Here is a 9,816-nt window from a genome sequence, read left to right as displayed (position 1 = left end):
TTTTGCGTTCTCTTGCTGCCTGCCGTAACTCTCCCTGCCATGCGCCGTTTGTTCCACTTACCTTCCTCTGACGTCCCTTCATTTCTCCAAACCCCACTACTACCTCTCATTTCCTGGATATGTGACCTCTGCCGCCTTCCCTAATCTACCTTCACTCATTCTTTCTCAGCTTCACCCAGCTCTGCAAGTCTCTTCAGTCTCAGGAACACAGCATGAACGCTATAGAATCCAACAACTCAGATGGAGGCTGTTCAGCCCATCGTCCAGATGCTGGCTCTGTGAAAGAGCCATCCAATTAGCCCCACTCCCTCACTCTTTTCCCAGAGCTCTGGAATTCTCTTTACTTTAAATATTTCTCCAATTCCCTTTTGGAAGTTCCCATTGAATCTGCCTCCATCGCACTTTCAGGCAGCATCACCCTGATCACAATAACTGGCTGCGTAAAAAACACATTTTGGGCTGGATTTTCCGTTCCTGAGGCTAAGTGCCGGCTCGATCGGAGAATCCACGTGAGTTTCACGACAGGAAAATCGGCGCGAACCCGTCACCGATTCCGGTACTGGTGAGAGGTTGGCACCGGTGCCGTGTGAAACTCCCATGGAGCTTGCCGAAAATGGCCAGGTCCCGGGCCGCGCATGCTCACAGCTGACGACCTGCACCGGTCGCGCCGTAAAACATGAGGCCAGCCGTGCCCGAACCCTAATCCGCCAACCGCGACCCCACAGCCCACTCCCTCGTCACCTCCCACCAGTCCCCCCAGCCCTAGCAGAAGCCCCCTCACCCCATCCAGCCGCACGGATCCCAGGCGGGTGTGGCGCACTGGACACTGTCAGCAGCCGGCACGCCGGGTTCCGATTGCTGGGGTCACTCGTGGTCCGCGCCGCCGGGAACTCGGCCCATCGGAGGCGGAGCATCGCGGGTGGGTCGGCCGATGATGCGCCAATGGAGTTGAAATGGCGCGCGGCGTGCGTCATGGTGACACTGGTTCGGCACCAGCCCTGATTTCGGCGTCGGAATCCATTCTCCGCCCAATCGGCGATCATGATTTTGGCGACAGGCTACAGAGAATCCAGCTCCCTGCCTTTTGTTCTGCTGCTTAACATCAATCTGTGCCCTCTGGTTACCCACCCTCCAGCCTCTGGAAGCAGTTTCTCCTCGTTTATTCAATCAAAACCATTTATCATTTTCAACACCTCCATTAAACCTCCCCTTGACCTTCTCCCCTTGACCTTCTCGTCTTGACCGAGAGCCCCCAGCTTCTCCAGTCTCCACAGTAACTAAAGTTACTCAACCCTCAGTACCGTTCCAGTGAATCTCCTCTGCCCCCTTTCTGACAACTTCACATCTTTCCGAAATTGAACAGAACGCAGCTGGGACTGAATCAACCATTGAACAGTGACCTCAATGTGAATGAGAAGCTTCGGTCATGACATGGGCTGGACTGTAGGGAGAGTTGGTGGAAGATCAAAATTAGTTGCTGCTTAACAACTAAACTCAGCAAAATGAAATAGACAGAGGCCCTGGATTGGTGAACACATCTGAAAAAGTGAAAGGAGTAAATTCCAGCTCTCTCGACCCTTTGGTTGATAATCTGCACCATCACAGCAAGGCGATGACCAACCTTATCTCTGCAATCTCCCCCAGCCTTCAATACCTCGGATTCTAGGCTCTTTGTGTATGTCACACCACCGCTGACAACTCTGAAATCCCCTCGCCAACCACCTCCACCTCTCCCCAATAAACTGCACTGGGAGCGTCAGCCTGGATTGTGTGCTCAAATTACTGGTGTAAGACTTGAAACCTCAACTTTCTGACTCAGCGGTGAGAGTGGGAACCACAAAGCCAAAACTGAATACAATCATAGTTTATCTAAGTCTCTCGATTAATAATATACCTGAACCCTTGGGTATTACTTTCACACGACAGCAACAGCCAGCGGATCAGCTGGTATTGTTTGGAATTTGCTGTGTTTATTCTTTTTGTAGTTTCACAATTGGTGTTGAGTTTCTTGTGGTTATTCCCTGGGCTGGAATAGTAGTTAGTTTACTGATAGGGCACTTGCAGAAATAGACACAAACACCAGCCACTTGAATGTGAGTTTGGAAACTCCTGGCACAGAGCCATGAGCCATAAGCCACATTTGGGTTTGAGTTATAACACCACATCGTCAGAAACCAGACAGCAAACGTTGCCCAACTTATAAACATTTGAACAACTCCATGTTTAGTTTGAAACATGTTTGGATCGCAACTACAAATCTAACACTTCAAATAATGAGCTTTAATTTTACATGTGAGGTACCCTCAATAATGATGCTTAGAGATTAAACTGTAAAGAAGGCTTTATTAGGCTGATAACTATGCTACAGATTTGGACGAGAGCTGACTGCTATACAGACCATGAGGCAGGCCTTTATGTATGGCTCCAAGATGGGCAGAGCCAGAGGCGGAGTCCCCAGGTTTCCAAGCCTGGTCTTAAAGGGGACATCACCTTACATGATGATAAGGCAGTAACCGTTCATCACATTCACCCCCTGTTTAAAAAGGAGTCCGGCGGGGGTGAAGTGCCATCATAGGTCCATCCGTCTCGGCGGCCGGATCGTCCTCCTCGATCTCCTCAGTTCGGGCGGTGGTGCGGCGGGCACGGACGTCCCGGTTGAGGGCACATCCGGGAGCACAGCGGTCGGAGCTTCGGTCCGGGTCGAGGCAGAGGAACTAGGCAGGGCCGGGGGTAGCGGAGCCGGCGCCGGCGGGGTGTGTAACAGGCACGGTAGGAGCTCACCAACGGGTGGTAGGGCCGGAAGGGGGTGTGTTGTAGGGGGCGACGGGTCCTGCAGGGGAGCGGCGCGGGAAGGGGCGTCTGTGGTGGAGGATCCAGCGGGCGCCAGATCCCGGAGGGAAACCGTATCTTGCCTGCCGTCGGAGTACTCCACGTAAGCGTAACTGGGGTTGGTGTGGAGCAGTCGGACCTTTTCAACTAGGGGGTCCGTTTTATGGCTCCTCGCGTGCCTCCGGAGAAGAACAGGTCCCGGAGCCGTCAGCCAAGGTGGAAGCGAGACCCCGGAGGTAGACTTCCTGGGGAAGAGAAACAATCGCTCCTGAGGGGTCTCATTTGTGGCCGTGCAGAGGAGTGACCTAATGGAGTGTAGGGCATCGGGTAGGACCTCCTGCCAGCGGGTGGTTGGGAGATTTCTCGACCGCAGGGCCAGAAGGACAGCCTTCCACACGGTCGCGTTCTCCCTCTCCACCTGCCCGTTTCCCCGTGGGTTATAGCTGGTCATTCTGCTCGAGGCGATGCCTTTGCTGAGCAGATACTGACGCAGTTCATCGCTCATGAACGATGTACCCCGGTCGCTGTGGATATAAGCGGGGAAACCGAACAGGGTGAAGATGCTGTGCAGTGCCTTAATCACCGTGGCTGAGGTCATGTCGGTGCAGGGAATGGCGAATGGGAAACGGGAGAACTCATCGATCACGATGAGGAAATAGGCATAACGGTTGGTGGACGGGAGGGGCCTCTTGAAGTCCACGCTCAGTCGCTCAAAGGGGCCCGAGGCCTTCACGAGCCGAACCTTGTCTGGCCGATAGAAGTGCGGTTTGCACTCCGCACAGACTTGGCAGGCCCTGACCATGGCCTTGACCTCCTTGGTTGAGTAAGGTAGGTTGCGGGACTTGATAAAATGGACGAGCCGGGTAACCCCCAGGTGGCAGAGGTCATTGTGGATGGCTTGCAGGCGGTCCTCCTGCGCGTTGGCGCATGTGCCGCGGGACAGGGCATCTGGGGGCTCGTTGAGCTCCCCTGGACGATACTTGATATCGTACGAGTAGGTGGAGAGTGCGATCTTCCACCTCAAAATTTTATCGTTTTTATTTTGCCCCGTTGCGTGTTATCGAACATATAGGCGACCGACCGATGGTCGGTGACGAGGGTAAACCTCCTACCGGGTAGTGTCTCCAGCACCACACAGCCTCCACAATGGCTTGTGCCTCCTTTTCGACTGCAGAGTGTCGAATCTCGGAGGCGGTGAGGGTTCGGGAGAAGAACGCTACTGGTCTGCCTCCTTGATTGAGGGTAGCAGCCAGGGCGATGTCTGATGCATCGCTCTCTACCTGGAAAGGGATGGTTTTGTCCACCGCGTGCATGGCGGCCTTGATGATGTCGGCCTTGATGCGGTTGAAGGCCAATTGAGCCTCAGCCGAGAGGGGAAAAGTGGTGGTCTATAGGAGTGGGCGGGCTTTGTCCGCATACTTGGGGACCCACTGGGCGTAATAGGAGAAAAGCCCCAAGCACCGTTTGAGGGCCTTGAGGCTGCGGGGGAGAGGGAGTTCCTTCAGGGGGCGCATGCGGTCGGGGTCGGGACCTAGGAACCCGTCTTCCACGACATAGCCGAGGATGGCCAGCCGGGTGGTGTGGAAAACGCATTTGCCCTCGTTATAGGTCAGGTTAAGGGCTCGGGCGGTCTGGAGGAACTTTTTGAGGTTAGCGTCATGGTCCTGCTGATCATGGCCGCAGATGGTGACATTGTCCAAGTACGGGTATGTAGCCCGCAAACCGTACTGGTCCACCATTTGGTCCATCGCCCTTTGAAAGACGGAGACCCCATTTGTGACACCAAAGGGGACCCTGAGGAAGTGGAAGAGCCGGCCGGCTGCTTCGAAGGCACTACAGGGGCGGTCATTTGGTCGGATGGAGAGCTGGTGGTAGGCAGATTTGAGGTCGACCGTGGAAAAGACTCGGTATTGGGCGATCCGATTTACCATTTCCGCGATGCGAGGAAGGGGGTACGCATCAAGCTGCGTGAATCGGTTTATGGTCTGGCTATAATCCACGACCATCCGTTTCTTCTCCCCGGACCGGACTACCACCACTTGCGCTCTCCAAGGGCTGTTGCTAGCCTCGATGACCCCCTCTCCCAGTAAACGCTGGACCTCTGACTTGATAAAAGCCATATCTTGGGCACTGTAGCGCCGGCTCCTGGTGGCGACGGGCTTACAGTCAGGAGTGAGGTTAGCGAATAGCGAGGGGGGTGCGACTTTCAGTGTCGCAAGGCAGCACACCGTGAGGGGGGGCATGGGTCCGCCGAACTTCAGTGTCAGGCTTCGGTGGCTGCACTGGAAATCCAGTCCGAGCAGCAGGGGGGCACAGAGGTGAGGGAGGATATAAAATTTGAAACGGGTGTATTTGGCGCCCTGGATCGAGAGATCCGCAATACAGTACCCCGTGATTTGTACCGAGTGAGACCCAGATGCGAGGGCTATGGTTTGGGATGTGGGATGGGTGCGTAGGGAGCAGCGCCTTACCGTTTCAGGGTGGATAAAGCTCTCCGTGCTCCCGGAGTCGAAGAGGCATGCAGTGTCGTGCCCGTTGACCTGGACCTGCATCATGGAGTTCTGCAGGTGTTTTGGCCGAGTTTGATCGAGGGTGATCGCACCCAGTCGCGGGTAGTCGGAGTCGTAAAATGGCCGCTGCCGTTGGTCGCACGTGTCGGGTCGAGAAGATGGCCGCCGACCAGATGGCCGCTCCCATGATTCGCACGAGGCTGATGACGCGTCAGAAGAGGACGTGTCGGGTCGGTGCGCAGCAGCATTGCGAGGCCTGCGGGCCTGAGAGCCTGATTTTCGGGCCGGCTGTTCTTTGTTTTTCTGGCCCCTGGGTCTGGCCAGGCAGACCCTCGCAAAGCGCCCTTTCTTCCCGCAGTCGCTGCAGATCGCGGAGCGGGCTGGGCAGCGTGGGCGTGGGTGCTGGCCCTGCCCGCAGAAGTAGCAAGGTGTGCCCCCATGGTGAGCGGGTCACCGCGTGGCGCAGGCCTGTAATACGGGCGAGTCTGAGGAAGTCCGGGGGGGCTGGCAGAGTCCGCGGGGTACGTACCCAAGTTATGTCGGGCCACCTCCAGCGAGGAGGCGAGCGTTAGCGTCTCCTGGAGGTCTTTTGCCCCGTTTTCGAGCAGTCGCTGCCGGATGTAGGTCGAGCGGATGCCGGACACGAAAGAATCTCTGATGTGCAGGTTCATATGGACTTCCCCTGTCACATCCTGATGGTCACAGCCCCTGGCCAGCGCGGTGAGTTTCTCAACAAACTCGTCGAGCGATTCCCCCGAGCGCTGCCGGCAGGTAGAGAGCAGATGCCAGGCGTGCACCTCATTGACGGGTTTGACAAACCGCTTGCGGAGCAACTCAATCGCTTCCTCATAAATCGTCGCCTTTTCGAGCGTGGCGGAGATTCTGTGACTCACCCGGGCGTGGAGTAGAAGCAGCTTGCGTGGCCCCAGGATGGGAGTCTCTGCGGAGTCCAGGTAGGCCTCGAAGCACCGCAGCCAGTATTTTAAAATTTCCTTTGCCTCCGGCGTTCGTGCTTCCAGATTGAGCTTCTCTGGTTTTAGGCCTGCGTCCATCCTGAATCTAGTTTAGCCTAATAAATTGAGGTACCCTCAATAATGATGCTTAGAGATTAAACTGTAAAGAAGGCTTTATTAGGCTAATAACTATGCTACAGATTTGGACGAGAGCTGACCGCTATACAGACCATGAGGCAGGCCTTTATGTATGGCTCCCAGATGGGCGGAGCCAGAGGCGGAGTCCCCAGGGTTCCAAGCCTGGTCTTAAAGGGGACATCACCTTACAGGATGATAAGGCAGTAACCGTTCATCACAACATGCCTAGCGTTTGTTTAAAACCAAACTAGAAAGTGTTTACTTAACAGCTTCACGGGATTGTAGAATTGTTTACGGAACAGAAAAGGCCATTCGGCCTGGCATGTCTGTGCTGGGTCTTTGCAAGAGCACTTTAGCTAGCCTGGCACTCCCAGCCTTTCCATGTGACCCTGCAAATCCTTTCCCTTCAAGTGTGCAGCCCAATTCCCTTTACGAAGCCCCGATTAAGTGTGTCTCGTCCACGTTCTCAGGCAGTACGTTCCACACCCCAACCAACTACCTGTGCGAAAACGCCTCCTCTTCTTATAACTCCAGCTCCTCCAATCTATCCATGGGATTGAAATCCTTTATCCCTGGAACCATTCTCCTGAATCTTTTCTGCACCCAGTCTGAAGCCTTCACATCCAGGGGCTGGTTTAGCACAGTGGGCTAAGCAGCTGGCTTGTAATGCAGAACAAGGCCAGCAACGCAGCTTCAATTCCCGTACCGGCCTCCCCAAATGTGGCGACTAGGGGCTTTTCGCAGTAACTTCATCGAAGCCTACTTGTGACAATAAGTGATTATTATTATCCTTCCTGAAGTGTAGCCCCCAGAATGAGACACAATACTCTAGCCGAGGACCTCCTTGCTGTTGTGCACTATTTATCTCCCCAGGGTCTCACTGTTTCTTCATTCCCTTTAGAATTGCCCCCAAAAGGACATTTACCAAGTTGTTTCCTTCGCCACCATTGACCAAATGGCACTGCGGTGAATCTCAACCTTGGCACTGCGGTGAACCTCAACCTTGGCACTGCGGTGAATCTCAACCTTGGCACTGCGGTGAATCTCAACCTTGTGGAATATGTGAATGAATCAACAGCCTGTTTTACACATCGCTGCATTTTTAATTCAAGAGGCTGTAAGAGATCTACCATCCGGATCTAGTGGCACTTGCGACACTAAAACTCAGTAGAAATTTGAGTTAAAACTTCGCGGGTGCAAATAACAATCGTTTATTGCCTCTATTTGATTACTATTGAGAATCACTTAAATCTTATTCTCTAATAAGTCCGGCTGGCAAAAAGGTCTTAAAGAGGAACAACTTGTGCACAATCTAACTTTCGAAATAATACAGAGATGGTTTCTTGCTTACGGCAAAACAGCTTGCATTTACTTCAAGAGTTAGAGTGGAAAAGTGAAAGTATAGAGACAGCGAATAGTGTAGTTCAAAGTGTAGATGATTCATGAATAAAGATGGCCATACAGACCGTCACGGTTATACAAAATCATACCAGTCTTTAGCCATCTATCTACACCCCTAATTGGCTCGGGATAGAATCAAATGAGTTTGATTTGATGGTTAGCTGTCAATCTTTTTTTTTTAATAAACATTTTATTGAGGTATTTTTTGGCATTGTAACAGCAGCAATATAAACAATGTACATGAGAATATAAACATAGTGCAAATACCACCTCCCTCCCCAACAGGTCCCACCATTAATTAACCCCCTAATCTACGCTAACCTAACCCCCCTCCCCCCACCCCTCTGCTGACGATCAATTTTCCGCGATGAAGATGATGAACGGTTGCTACCTCCGGGCGAATCCTAACAGTGACCCTCTCAAGGCGAACTTAATTTTCTCCAGACAGAGAAAGCTAGCCATGTCCGCTAGCCAGGTCTCTGACTTCGGGGGCCTTGAGTCCCTCCATGCTAGTAATATCCGCCTCCAGGCTACCAGGGAAGCAAAGGCCAGAACGTCTGCCTCTTTCTCCTCCTGGATTCCCGGATCCTGCGACATCCCGAAAATCGCCAGCTCTGGACTTAATGCCACCCTTGTTTTTAACACCATGGACACGACATCAGCAAATCCCTGCCAAAATCCCCTAAGCTTCGGACATGCCCAGAACATGAAATGAAATGAAATGAAATGAAAATCGCTTATTGTCACAAGTAGGCTTCAAATGAAGTTACTGTGAAAAGCCCCTAGTCACCACATTCCGGCGCCTGTTCGGGGAGGCTGGTATGGGAATTGAACCGTGCTGCTGGCCTGCCTTGGTCTGCTTTCAAAGCCAGTGATCTGTCATCCACCCCAAAGAATCTGTTCATCCGGGCGACTGTCATGTGAGCCGGGTGAATGACCTTGAATTGTATCCGGCTGAGTCTGGCACATGTTGTGGACGCGTTGACTTTACTCAATCCTCTGGAAACTACCAGGCACAGTTACCAGCACCCCCAAACCTGTGCCCTTGCAAGAAGCCGCCTCCATACGCACCCATGTCGATCCCCCCCCCCCCACCAGCCACTTCCTAATCATGGCTATGTTAGCCGCCCAGTCATAATTGCTAAAGTTTGGCAGCGCCAGTCCTCCCTCTCCCCGACTGCACTCCAGCAGTACCTTCCTCACTCGCGGGGACTTGCCCCCACATACAAAGCCCGTTATAACTTTATTGGCCCGCTTAAAAAAGGACCACGGAATGAAGATGGGTAGACATTGAAATACAAACAGGAATCTCAGGAGGACTGTCATTTTCACTGTTTGGACTCTACCAGCTAGAGGCAACGGGAGCACATCCCATCTCCGGAAATCATCTTTCATCTGAACCACCAACCGGGCCAAGTTCAATTTATGTAGCCAGTCCCAATCCCACGCCACTTGGATACCCAGGTACCTGAAACTGTCCCCTACCACTCTGAACGGCAGCTCCCCCAGTCGCCCCTCCTGACCCCTCGCCTGGACCGCAAACATCTCGCTCTTCCCCATATTAAGCTTATACCCTGAAAACCGGCCGAATTCCCCTAAAATTCCCATGATTTCTTCCATCCCCTCAATTGGATCTGAAACATACAGAAGCAGATTGTTTGCATACAGCAAGACTCTGTGCTCCACCCCCCCCCCTCCCCCCTCCCCCCCCCCACCCCCGGACCAGCCCCTTCCAGCGTCTTGAGGCCCTCAGAGCAATTGCCAGCGGCTCTATAGCCAGCGCAAACAGCAGTGGGGAGAGGGGGCATCCCTGTCTCGTCACCCGGTGCAGTCTAAAATAGTCCGAAGTCGTCCTGTTCTTCCGTACACTTGCCACAGGAGCCTGGTGCAGCAACCTGACCCAGCCAATAAAGCCCCTCCCAAATCCGAACCGCCCCAGAACCTCCCATAAATAATCCCACTCAACCCGGTCAAAAGCTTTTTCC

The 9,816-nt window shown here is 53.4% G+C and overlaps 1 protein-coding gene across 1 annotated transcript in view; it reads right to left on the bottom strand.

Annotated features, from left to right (window-relative positions):
• LOC140408264 (uncharacterized) overlaps positions 1–9,816 on the bottom strand; it is a 179,571-nt gene that overhangs the window by 125,323 nt on the left and 44,432 nt on the right. The window lies entirely within an intron of this gene.

The sequence above is a fragment of the Scyliorhinus torazame genome, chromosome 3 (assembly GCF_047496885.1).
Source record: "Scyliorhinus torazame isolate Kashiwa2021f chromosome 3, sScyTor2.1, whole genome shotgun sequence".
NCBI classification, from domain to species: domain Eukaryota; kingdom Metazoa; phylum Chordata; class Chondrichthyes; order Carcharhiniformes; family Scyliorhinidae; genus Scyliorhinus; species Scyliorhinus torazame.
The sequence above is the reverse complement of the archived record's forward strand: the minus strand, read 5'-3'. Positions and strand labels throughout refer to the sequence as shown.